Source organism: Brachyistius frenatus, unplaced genomic scaffold (assembly GCF_029030835.1).
Source record: "Brachyistius frenatus isolate BFR_SWC_R1_liver_20210118 unplaced genomic scaffold, ASM2903083v1 Contig_195, whole genome shotgun sequence".
In the NCBI taxonomy this organism is placed as follows: domain Eukaryota; kingdom Metazoa; phylum Chordata; class Actinopteri; family Embiotocidae; genus Brachyistius; species Brachyistius frenatus.
Genome location: NW_027210794.1, coordinates 541424 through 555000, shown reverse-complemented (window position 1 = coordinate 555000; position 13577 = coordinate 541424). Strand labels below are relative to the sequence as shown.

The window sequence follows — 13577 nt, the reverse complement described above, 5'->3', positions numbered from 1 at the left end:
GAGATCAGGTGAACACGAGGAGATCTGGTGAATACGAGGAGATCTGGTGAACACGAGGAGATCAGGTGAACACGAGGAGATCTGGTGAATACGAGGAGATCTGATGAATACGGGGAGATCTGGTGAACACGAGGAGATCTGGTGAACACGAGGAGATCTGGTGAATACGAGGAGATCTGATGAATACGGGGAGATCTGGTGAATACGGGGAGATCTGGTGAACACGAGGAGATCATGTGAACACGAGGAGATCAGGTGAACACGAGGAGATCTGATGAATACGGGGAGATCAGGTGAACACGGTGAGGAGATCTGGTGAATACAGATCGAGGAGATCTGGTGAACACGAGGAGATCTGGTGAACACGAGGAGATCTGATGAACACGAGGAGATCTGGTGAATACGGGGAGATCAGGTGAACACGAGGAGATCTGGTGAATACGGGGAGATCTGGTGAACACGAGGAGATCTGGTGAATACGAGGAGATCTGATGAATACGAGGAGATCTGGTGAACACGAGGAGATCTGATGAACACGAGGAGATCTGGTGAACACGAGGAGATCTGATGAATACGGGGAGATCTGGTGAATACGGGGAGATCTGGTGAACACGAGGAGATCTGGTGAACACGAGGAGATCATGTGAACACGAGGAGATCAGGTGAACACGAGGAGATCTGATGAATACGGGGAGATCAGGTGAACACGAGGAGATCTGGTGAACACGAGGAGATCTGGTGAATACGGGGAGATCAGGTGAACACGAGGAGATCTGGTGAATACGGGGAGATCAGGTGAACACGAGGAGATCTGGTGAATACGGGGAGATCAGGTGAACACGAGGAGATCTGGTGAACACGAGGAGATCTGGTGAATACGGGGAGATCTGGTGAACACGAGGAGATCTGATGAACACGAGGAGATCTGGTGAATACGGGGAGATCAGGTGAACACGAGGAGATCTGGTGAATACGGGGAGATCTGGTGAACATGAGGAGATCTGATGAACACGAGGAGATCTGGTGAATACGGGGAGATCTGGTGAACACGAGGAGATCTGGTGAATACAGGGAGATCTGGTAAACACGAGGAGATCTGATGAATACGGGGAGATCAGGTGAACACGAGGAGATCTGGTGAACACGAGGAGATCTGGTGAATACGGGGAGATCAGGTGAACACGAGGAGATCTGGTGAATACGGGGAGATCTGGTGAACACGAGGAGATCTGATGAACACGAGGAGATCTGGTGAATACGGGGAGATCTGGTGAACACGAGGAGATCTGGTGAATACGGGGAGATCTGGTGAACACGAGGAGATCTGATGAACACGAGGAGATCTGGTGAATACGGGGAGATCTGGTGAACACGAGGAGATCTGATGAATACGGGGAGATCAGGTGAACACGAGGAGATCTGGTGAATACGGGGAGCGACTGAAAGAAATGAGGTCTCTGTGAAGGTTTCTCCGGGGCAGGGCTCACCCCACCATACTGCTGTTGGCCCTGGCTGCCTCTCCGGTCCGGGCTCCTTAGACGAAGAGCCCCGGGGACAGACACACATGTGAGTAACACCGAGGACGGAGGCAGCGCGAGGTCACGGCGCCGGAGACACGCAACATCTCCGCTGGCTTCAAACCCAAAGAGAAACGAAAGGGATAACGAGAACAACCCGCTCTGCCTTTTCTCTTCATTTGTCTTCTCTGTGAAGCTTTAATGAAGTGTGTGTCTGCTCTGCCACTGTTGACTCTGAAGGGAGGGGATGACATGTTTAACATCTTAAATGCTTATATAATACTGCTCTTTTTTTCACGAGTACTTTGGCATGCTGCTCTGAATCTACTGTACATGTCTGTCTGGTTTTAATTTAGTCGAGTGCTGTTAATGTGTAGCGGGGAATACTAAACAGCTCAGCTGACACTGTGGCTGCTGATTAAAGACTGAAATGAAAGCACTAAATCTGTTTTTTAAATATGTCCAATCTCCAAGTAACCTCAAAGGGAACTATTGTGCTCACTTTCAGGTTTCAGGTCACTCTCAGGTCTTCTTTTTATTCTGGTACTCCACTAGAGTCGCTGACCTCAACCTTCCTGAAGTCAGGAAGTGTTCAGAGAGATCTGAAGACTCAAAGTACCAACTTGTATTCATCACTATTTCAAAATTTGGCCACATTTAACATGAACCTTCAACATTTTATAGATGGCAGAAAATGGAAAACAAAGTAGGTCCTCTTCAAGGTGTATATTTGAAACTAGAGCTAAGAGCTAATGCTAATCTCCTGCTCGTAGTTCTCCTTTTACACAAAGAGGAGAATCAAAACAAATATTTAAAACCCTTTGCTGTCCACTGTAGATTTAAAACATTACTTATATTCACATTAATCAAAATACAATATCATCATTCACTTTAAAAAATTATAGTGATAAAACAATGCAGGTTTGGCACTCAGTTTTTATCACCAGTATTAATATTCAGTTGCCACCACGAAGCTACAAATATAATGAGACTGAGAAAAAGGTTCAGTATTTCTGCTGTGGCCGTTCATTCCCTGGATAATATTTGCAGATGATGCATATTTTGTTTATGTCACTTACTGCATGTTAAAGTGTCTGTGCAGTGTTTAATATGGACTAACATCCACAACAGAAAACTTCGATTAGTTAAGACATAAAGCGAATAATTAGATTATTAGATGAAGCTGTTAGAAAGCACACTAACTTTAAATCACATTAAATGTGTTTAAGTTTTGAGTAAATTTTTAAAACAAAAAACGTGGCCTACAGAGATTTATGGATTTATCCAACATAACAGTAAATGGAAGATTTTAGAAAGTATATTTCTCCAAAAGCCTCAATTTGTTTGAATGACAGAATTTAAAGTATAAATTAGACAACAAGAAAACAGTTATATATACTTATATATTACACTACCTCCATCTAGTCCGACAGTCTTTACACATTATAATAAAGTGGTGAAAGTTAGTGTGACGTGAGTTTGAGGTGAGCAGCTGGATCAGAGCCGAGCTCCAATGACTCCTCCTGCAGAGATCAAAGATGGACGCCGTTCAGCGACTCGTACCTTTTCCTGTTAGTATTCAGCCTCAGCTCAGAGCTCCTCTGAATCACATGACTTTCCTCCTGCTACAACACACGTCCAACCCCCAACACAACATAAAATACATGTTTACTGTCGCCTTGACAACAGTCAACTTCCACTTCACCTCCGTTTCCTCCTCTCGTTGTCTCAGATGGAGAAACTGTTGGAGAGCGAGGAGCAGCGAGCGGGAAACCTCCGAGCTTCATGAGGATAAAGAGCTCTGACCCAATTATCTGTTTCTGTTAAATAAAACTCCACCGGCCCTCATTTACCCTCCTCCCCCACCTCCTTGTGTTCTTACAGTACAAAGTGATGACAGATTTAATTAGCTGAGGACCTCGTTTCAGGGAGACTCGTAAATCCATATTGATATTTGTGGAGAGTTTGGGAATCGAGGTCTCGGCTTCGTGAAGATGACTTATGAGGTGGCGGGAAAAAACCGCTGTGAAAATATGATTCACAACTTCAACTCACAACTGTTTGATTCTTCCCCCGATGCTCCTCATGCTGCTGCACCTCCTCCAACACACCTCCTCAAACACACCTGCTCCAACACACCTCCTCCAACACACCTGCTCCAACACCTCCTCCAACGCACCTGCTCCAACACACTTCCTCCAACACCTCCTCAAACACACTTCCTCCAACACACCTCCTCCAACACACATCCTCCAACTCACCTGCTCCAACACCTCCTCCAACACCCCCCTCTAACACACCTCCTCCAACACAACTCCTCCAACACACCTGCTCCAACACACCTCCTCCAACACACCTCCTCCAACACACCTGCTCCAACACCCCCCTCCAACACACCTCATTGTTTAATGTTATTATATATTATTAATATATGGAAGATGTATTGAAAGGAAAGTTCCTGTAGATTTAATGTAAATTTAATTTAATTAATTTAATTAGTTTTAAAACAATGGAGGCTCCTTTTCCTTTGTGATTTGTGACTCGATGATGTCGTCAGCAGCAGCTTCCCAACAGAGAGCTGCATCAGACTCTCGGTTCACTAACATGAGTCCTTCTTTGTGCTCTTCAGGAAACGTTCTTCTCTGAAGACGGGAACATCTCCTGTCAGAAAGAGAGTTCCTGTCTTCAGCTCATTGGTGGCTTGTTGTTGATAAAGTAGACGCAGCGCCGAGACATTCAAATCAGCTGCTGAACAGCTGATATTAATAACCGTTTCCACACCACGTTACTAAAACTAGACTACATGAGGAGGGATGGACTGAAGTAGCCCCGCCCACAGATTTTCTTCATACATTGAAAAAGGCTGAAACAAATCTTGATGGGTGAAACAAATATGGTGAGAGATGAAAAACGAAAACACTTTGTAGAAGTTATGTAAAGGAGATGGTTAATAAGAAATGTTAATTCTGTTTCTGAGGCGCTTAAACCAAAAGTTGTTGAAATGTTGCACTCAACCTGGAGAGGAAACCAAACACACCATTTCTCAGGGTAGGTTGATATTGATGAATTTCTTCTTACAGCAACTCTTCTTCTTAAGAAACTAGGCATGTATTTTGAATTCATGGTCATGTTCTCCTTTTTGATTGGTTCCTTTTCTTATTTCCAGAGACAATTGTCCCACATTTGGATAATAAGACGTTATGTGAAGATACTTCCACTGCAGCTACGATTGAATATGAAAGTAGAAAAATGCTCTGTAAACATACATCTCAGGGGCGGTTGTGTTTTGGTGTCACAAAGGGCCAAATCATTATTTTTAGTGCCATTGTTACGCACCATTTCATACAAATTCAACCAGGAAAAATCCATATTAGAAGAGGCAGAGATGGCATTTTTAATACAGCAGAACAGTAGATCTTATTTCTATGTGAATTTGATAGTAATATTCTGTAATTACAGCTGTAATCCACCTCGGTAGATTAACGCTGGCTGAGTTTGCAAAGGGAGATGTTGGAAGTGAGGTACAGCATCTAAAGTTGAATTTCCTATTGATTTCAAATTTAGATTGAAAGTGTTCCAATGACAGAAGCAGAGGATCTTAAAGATGCTGTAAAGAAACAGTTTGAGCATGAAAGCCTCACCGAGCGGTGATCAAAGCTCCTGTGGGAGCCTTCAGCCAACAGGTTGAGGTGGATGTGTTGGGTTGTGTTTCCCGTCCCGTCCTCTCAGGTATGAAACGTGAGCTGTGGGTTTTCTTTTCATCAAGCAGCGTACAGGACGGCTGAAAGGCAGACCGGGGGAGGTGAAGCTCCGGCACCGGAGAGGAAATGAGAATGAGGGTGGAGAGTTTGGATGTGTCAGAGCAGCTTGTCAAACTCCCAGCACGTACTATGAATATTTTACTCCTGACACACAGCCCCCCCCGCCCCCCCAGAGCTGCACCCCTGAGAAAAACAAAGACAAAGAAACGGAGACAAATGGATTGTGCAGATAGATACAGTAGATAGATAGCTATATACAGTATCTGGATAGACAACCCCCCTTTCTGCCCCCCTCCACCCACCCCCCAGCCCCCACACATGGATATCTGTCTCAAGCTTCGTCTCCCAGCCCTAAATTTCAGGCGGCAGCGCTGACAGAAAGAGTTCTCCACAGCTGACAGCGCTGCCTTCCAGCTCACCCACATCACAGGCAGGTACCGCCCAGGGCAGGCCGACAGAGGCACGCAGGCAGCTTTCGAACACAACACTATCACCGATGCACATTATATTCACCGTACACATGCGAACATGGAGGAAATGTGATGCAAAGCGAGTGCAACCAGTAGGGGAAGAGCCTCTGTGCTGCAGTGGTGCATAAATTAAAAAGTCTACAACAGGTCTGTACTTTCACTGTTTTCACCTTTAACAAATATGGATATGAACCTGCCATAAGCACCTAATGTCTGCTGGGACTCATCACCATAAACAAGTTTTACAATGTGCATCTTGTATTTTGCTGTTGGAAATTGATAAATTAAAGGAATAAGTGTGATTAGTTTCTTCCATGTCCTGATATATCCTTTAACAATACGAGTTATTTGCATGCTGACGTGCACTGACAAACTGACATACTAATGTTTAGCACACATATTTACCATGTTCACCGTCTTAGTTTACCAACAATGCCAAAAAAAATATGTAATGAGCACAAAGCCGGGTGGAGGCTGTTGACCTGATGAGGCTGCATGGATGTTCAGACCACATTTCACAGCAAACCCCCTACATTCAATACAAAATTACAAAGGTTGACATTCTGGTGTCACAACAGGTAAATTATTGGTGAAACAATTTACCACCCGGGACACACCGGGACACACCGGGACACACCAGGACACACCTCCAGCCATCACCTGCTGTGTACTGTGTTTGTGAACCGCTTGCCAAACAGTCCTTGGTTAGCTGCCAAAGTGACCGGTGGAAAAGGCATCCAGAAAAAAAAAGTAGCACATTTGAGCGGGAGCTGGTGTTAATTCCTTTTCAGCTAAGACAACACACATACTGTACACCGGTCCAAGCCACAACCGGCCGAGAATCCCCCAACTGCTGAGATAATCATGCTGCGGTAATCGGATAACTCCACCTCTCTGGGGAGGAGCGGTCGCCAAGCCAACACTGAACCCCTTCAAATGCTCAATCAGATCAGGCGGTGCAACAACTCCAAACTTCAGCTGTCCTCTACTTCTTTGAACAGTTGCTTATTACACAAACATCCTTCAGGTCTGAGCCAACACTGAGGCAGGAAACGCTTCCCTCTGTTGTGAATGTGATTCTCAAGGATTGCCAAAGTACAACAGTTAATTTCTAGCTTCAGACGGAGCTCTTAGAATCCAATTTTCCCCTTGGGGAGATCTTATTAATATTATTTTTTAAGATATACAATAAACTAGCTCTTATTTGGCTGCGGCTGTGAACGTCTTCCTCGCCTCCAACTACTGTAAAAGTGATGCATTCAATCGTCCGAGGCACGTCTGCAACTAGATGCTGTCATTTTGGCAGCGTCGTGTTAAGTGCTATGTTATGATTTAAAGATGACCACGTTAGGCAGATCAATATGTCCGCAACAAATGAGCCGAGGTGGAGGGTGGTGGTGGGGGCAGCAGGACGCGATAAAACTGTAAATCAGACCAGAAGCACTTACTTCCACTGTGTATCCTACGGGCCATTATTGGTGGGTGTGCTCACACATCAAAGTGGCAGGGGTCTTCCAGGCTAAAAAGGAATAAGAAACAAAGGACCATTAAATCCCAGCGAGAGACCAGCTCCGAGCAACACGCACACTTTAACACGGCAGCAGGAGGACTGAGGAGTTTAGGAGGCGCGGTGAAAGACGAGCGAGAGACGAGGAGGAGAGAGAGGGAACGCCACATTGATTTTCCTCGTCTGAAGTGCCAGTTCATCATTCTCCGAGACACTCTATCGATCCCCTGCCTTTCGTTTGTTTGTAATTTTGGGGGCTCAAAACTGTTCACAAAGATAGATCCTCTTATATGCCACTTGCCTCCGAGATGAAGAATGGAGGGATCAAAGGATGTATGGAGATGACCTCATTTTGCAAGGTGATTCTCACTCGGTTGTTTTTTTGTGGCCCTGTTTAAAAAGTGAGTGTTCGAGAGGGTGAATGATTATTCTAAGTTGTCCTTTTCTTTCTGTCTTCATCCCAAAACATGATTTTATAAATGTTACACGTCAGATCTGCATCGGTTAATTCCAAAGCAGCAGAAGGTGAGTGTTTCACGCTAAAACACCTTTTTCACCTCAGTAGTCTCGTTTCCTTCTCGGGGATGAAGCCGACGCAGACCAGCTGGGTGAGTCAAACGAGCGTGCACTTTACTAACATCACATTACATAACTTCTGAACATTCAAGTTCATCCTTTAAGCAATTACCTCCTGCTGCCACGGGCAGCCGCAGCCAACGCGCTAAGTTGCCAAATGCAGTTTTAACTCAAAACCTTTAATGCCTCTCAAAAAGCTCTTTACTGAAGTATTTATTCCCGAGGCTGAAAAAAACAGTAACGGTTCGACTTTTTCAGGCAAATAATCTCTAGTGGTGAAACAATATCCACAAGTAGGCCATCGTACACTGAGAAAGAAATAGTTAATTTCACATGCCATTTTTGGGTGAGAACAACTTCTTAAATTTAGGTAAATACAACTAAATTTGGGATATAAAGTAACTTTAACTTAAAATGAATTATTTGCATACACAGCACATTGTTTCTAACACACTGGATGGGTTGTAAATGTGTTTTTCTGCCCTTGTCTTCTTTAAATAACCTCGGTAACCCTCCGAGTGTGTTTGTTCTTGTTCCTTGAACTGTCGGTGTGATTTCTTTTAGCATTGTCACCGAATTCCCAGAGAATATGTCGATAAAAGTGTCATACATTTATTATATTTAATTGAAGGTTGAGCATTTAACGGTGAATAGGAGGAGCTTGAGTTTTCTTTCTTTGTGGTTTGTAGGTTTGTTCAGGATGTTTCAGTGAAATAAGAGCGAGCAGAGCGGCTTTTCTCTGCCAGCATTGTTTTCATTTCAGCCTGTTTTCCATTGTGTCTTCCATTGCTTCCAGGAAAATGTTCAACCTGAGAGACAACCACCCACATGCAGCCTTACCTTAACATCTCATCTGCACTTTATCATACTCGCACTCCCCCTCACGCTCTGAGCAGTGGAAAGGTATCACATCAGAACACCTTCACAGATACCAGGAGAATACTTGAAGGTCATCATCTCCAGGAAAACATCTTTTAACCAGGCGTTCGTGAGCAAAACAAACACAACACCCCCACACTCACACAAAATACATGTTCCTATGTTTGGAAGCAAAATATCATTCTCACATCTTAATCTTCTTATCGTTCACGTTCAAAATCACGTGATATTTGGAGTGGATTTGTTGTAATTAATTTTAAATAACCATTCCAACATATTTCCTGCTCTTGTCCACTTTCACTAAACTGAGATTATGGTAAATTATGGTAAACGGTCAGCACTTATATAGCGCTTCATTACCTTATTGTCTCAAAGCGCTTTACACTGTTTCCCACTCGCACACCTTCACACACCGATGGAGGCTGAGCTGCCGTGCAAAGGGCTCACCTGCCAATTTAGGCTTCAACGTCCTGCTCGAGGACACTTCGACACAGGGGCAGGAGGACCCGGGGATCAAACCAACAACCTTATGATTGGTGGACAACCTGAGCCACAGCTGCCTCTTATTCATGACAGAAAAAAATACACCATCAAAATCGAAGTTCTGAGGGAGGCGGAGATTATTCTTAAGATGACATCAAACATTACGGAATCAAAAACCTTGAAATACAATAAGAAAAGCGAGTGGAGGTCATTCACCTCAGCAAACAACGGAGCTGTCGGCATGCTCGTGGGTCTAGTTGGCGGTACTGAGCCAAGCCGACACACAGACACACTAAACTGATGCTGCCTGCAGATGGAAGTCGTGTGTCGTGAGAAGACCTCAGCTAGCTCACGGCAACATGGACGTCATACAGCAGCCTGGAGGCAAACCATTCAGCAGGTTAGCAGGCATAATGTTAAACATGCAAAGGCATACTGACAGAGGGAAAAGATGAGTCTGCTAGGAACATCAACATTAAATTACAAGGACAAACTCAATACGACAAAACGTCACAAACTAAAAATTAACTTCCACAACTTCTAACGTTTCTATTAGCGTCAGAAAATACGTCCTAACTCGGGATGGAGGCTTTCAAAAAGCTCCAAACTTGTGAATATCACGAGAGAGCGTTCACATGGACTCTTCTCGTGAACACGGTAAGCACATAGACATTTGAAGGCAGCATTTCACAGCTTCTATTTCTGAAAAACAAATCAATCTCCAACGAGAACTCTGAGCTTTCCGAAAATTACAACATCGTAAAGAGGACAAGAAGCGAGCGTTCAAACGGCCTCGTCACTTATATAACTAATGTTTGTTAGCGTTACTGACATCTATTAGTATTAAACCTATTTGTTTCTGAAAACCAATGTTCGCACCATGATACATTTCCAAACTACCGAAACAGTAAAAATGCTGCAGCCAATGTTTGACGTTGCTGAAAACACAAAGCACAAAGAAAAGCTTCCAAACCCAGTTTTTCTTTTTACAGAGAAATCCCGTGTGTCAGAATCAGCAGTTGTAAATGCTTCACAGCGTTTTACCAACACAATATATTTACATCCTCTTAACAAACACCGAAGCAGCTGATTTCATCCCGATCTGCACACGTTCAACTCGAGATGGGCGACTAATCAATCACGCTGCAGAGCGATTGGTTGCAACATATGCCTGCAGATTCCTAGGATTTAGAGGCACATGTTGGAGAGCCACTGTTTCAACAGAAGAAAACAGATCCATCTGCTGGTTTCTATTTGTGCAATATTCTGATTCTTTACTTTTGGGTTTGTGTACTACATACATCAAGTAGCGTAATCCTGAGTCAACAAATCTCCCCAAACATTTACATGTGATGTTATTCCTCTATCTCTAAATAAGCTTAACAAAAGAAAATGCACCTGTAAGATCTATCAAACGCAGTGGCTATGAGATCTCTAAGATATTATGTAGATACCGTCCTCTTCACTCTAATGAGCCTTCATCCTTCATCCTCAGTTCACAGCAGGGAGGTGACTGACAGCCTCACCAGGACCGGTGGAGGTCATCCACGTGCTCTCGCCATCTCTGCAGCCTACAGGCCGTCTATCAGAACCACTTCTTTATTTCCTTACTCCCCAGGTTTTTAAAATGCCATTTATGTCTAATGGCCGTGCTCATTAGCTGCATCTGAAGAACACACTGCGGTCGTTACTAGCAGCATTTGCAGTCAGGCTTCCTGCCGAATCTCTGTGTTTGAGTCATTCGTCACAGCCCCCTTCTTTGGCAGTTGGCACCGCAAATGACGCAAAGCGCAAATCTTCTAATTATCTGCGACTATCTTTATCTGCTTACATCACTGGCGACTGTGTTTTGACGAGACTGTTTTATCAGTAGCGAGAACCCCGAACCGAAACAACATCCATCACGTCGAGGCCACTCGGGGGACTGCACAGGCAGTAGTGCGCAAAGAAATGCACTTTACCTTGGCGGGGTCCCCTTGTGTACGGGGGGTGGGGGTGGGATGGGGGGCAGGAGTGGGACTGCGACGGAGACAATAGCACTCAACTACCTTTTATTATTTACTGGCATCCACTGTCCGATATGGACAAATGTTACAAGAAAACTCAGGTATGTTGGGGGAAAATGTCCGAGTCAACGAGATCAAAAGTTCATTCAACACCAGGAGATCCAGTTTGTCATCGCCGGGTCTCCTCGGAGCTGAAACACGTCCTCCAACGCCGCCAAGGCAATAACTGGAATCAGAGGCACACTTTCTTTTCTGTTTTTTGGATCCTGCATATTTCTTTTACAGGAACATTGTGTGGGTGTGCAACAGCCTGTCCAAGTAAGAAATAGAGGGGGGAGAGGGGGGGGAGGGGGGCGGGGGTCTGGCTGGCTATCCTTTGTCAACCGCTCAGTGCCATTTAATGGCCTGTAAACCCCTTTGCTGGAGAAAGAACAGGCAATTAGCATACTGAGTGGATTACAAGATTGCTCTGACTCCTGGATTAATGTGTGCACTTAATCTTCTCTTTGCTAAGCGATTCTTGGATATACAGCCATTCAACGGGAACACATTTCCCCACCTCACAAAACGCAACATGAAAAGGGATTTCTTCCATGGTGGCGTCAAAATTGTTAAAGTACAATCACTTTATGTATTTTTTAGTCTGACGTGACCTAGACTGTTTTAAATATGTCACATCGGAGGGGAACCTGAACCCATGTGCCCCCCAAGTCTTCTTTGTTCAGACTAAGTGCTTCTAACAACGGCTCGACTTCCTCCCAGCATGCAACAGCTTTACTTTTCACGCCTCGGCGAGGTGAAACGTGACACTGACACAATTATACAATTTTATGAATTAAAGCCTTTAAAAACAAGTTAAAACATCAGACTTTCGATTTCTCACTGCAAATGCAATATGTCTGACGGGTGTCGACGAGAGTTTGTCCCGCCCCTCCTTTACTGTGATTGGACGGCGGTTGAACATTTTTCAGCTCAGTGTCCGTAAAAAAAATCCCGACCGTTCAGCGCAGAATAAACGCGGTAACGCATCTTGTCACACTGTCGCTCGTATTAAAAACCCTTGGTGCTCATGGGGACACGGTTTTGGTGGACAGGAGCTGGAGGTAGTCGAAGAGGTGGCTGATGCTACGGCAGACCAACAAAGTATTCGTGTCCTTGAACATAGAAGTCAAACATTTGCAAAGTCCCTGACAAAAGTCTGCCACACAGCACAGCCTCTCCCTGTTTGCAATCCTCTGACTATCTCTGTCCGATATGATAAACACGGCTGCACTCCATATCTCTGCCATCGCTCCTGAATCACTATACCTATTCGCTGGCTTTGATATGATCTTTAATCCGCGGCTCCCCCACCTCACCTCTGAATCTTTTGCCCGGAGTGTCAGCCCAAAAATGAAAAGAGCTGATAAGTTTGCGAGACTGTTGCTCAGCGCCGAGGCAGTGTGTCTGAAAACTGCAGCCTCAGCGTCACACAGGCCACATTCAGGAGCCCATAGAAACACAAGGCTGGTGCAGATAAACCACATATTCATTCACTCTCATCAGGTATTCACAGGTAAAAACAGTCCAAATGCTGACTCTAATATCTTGCAGGTGGTACCAAGATGCCAATGAAGCATCATGTTGTAAACAATAAAAAATATTTTTTTAAAAGGCTTAGACAGCTTGTTTGCCTCTGAATTTATGTGCGAATGGGCTCCAGAGCAAAAACAGAAAACCTAAATATCAACACAGATTAGCATCTTCGCAGCATTTCTCTTCCTCCATCCTAAAAAAGCCTTTCAGGTTGTACTCCTTCCAAAAACCTAAAGTGCCGAGTCACTGCATTGTGTCAGCAGGGAACCGCTGGTTGAAGTGTCCCTTCGATGTTCCAGCAGATAGACCGCTCCACCGAACACGTACGCGCTACGTCGGGCTTCGTTCCTGACTCATTTTCTGGAGACCAGAAGCTGCAGAAGGAGAAAGAAGGCTGAGATCCCTGGATGCATTAAGAATGCGTTTTCTCCTTAAAATCAATAACGTCTCACTGCCTTGAAGATCGCCAGGAATGCCATCGCTTTCAATTTATTCATTCATTCCTCTCAATGAGCAGAGCGGTGATTCACTGTTTTCCATCCCATCAGCGTCTCCCGGGAGCTTCTTTTAACTAGTTAAGATCTCCTCTCTGCCCCCCTCCCCCCCTCCACTACGGCGTTGGGCTGAAGATCGGTGTGGAGAGAGAGCCGTGCAGTCTGCGACCCCGTAGGTGTCTCGGCTGGATTGCATCACAAGCAATGAGCTTCGACATGTTTATTTTTTCCTCATTAGGCGATGATTTGATCTGCTGCACTGCATGATTATTCTCCCCACACACACCCCGAGTCCTGCTTTATGAAGGC

At 44.7% G+C, this 13577-nt stretch overlaps 1 protein-coding gene across 5 annotated transcripts in view; it reads right to left on the bottom strand.

The window, feature by feature from the left end:
• Positions 1-13577, bottom strand: part of mgat4c (mgat4 family member C) — a 112678-nt gene that overhangs the window by 57609 nt on the left and 41492 nt on the right. For 2 of the 5 annotated variants that reach the window (XM_069718631.1, XM_069718632.1), the window contains exon 2: positions 7197-7267. The exons of 1 other annotated variant lie outside the window; for it this stretch is intronic. The gene's annotated coding sequence lies outside the window, so the exon portion shown is untranslated. Of the gene's footprint in view, positions 1-5158; positions 5401-7196; positions 7268-13577 lie in introns of those variants that run through there. 2 more of the 5 variants (XM_069718633.1, XM_069718635.1) reach the window with 1 other exon arrangement.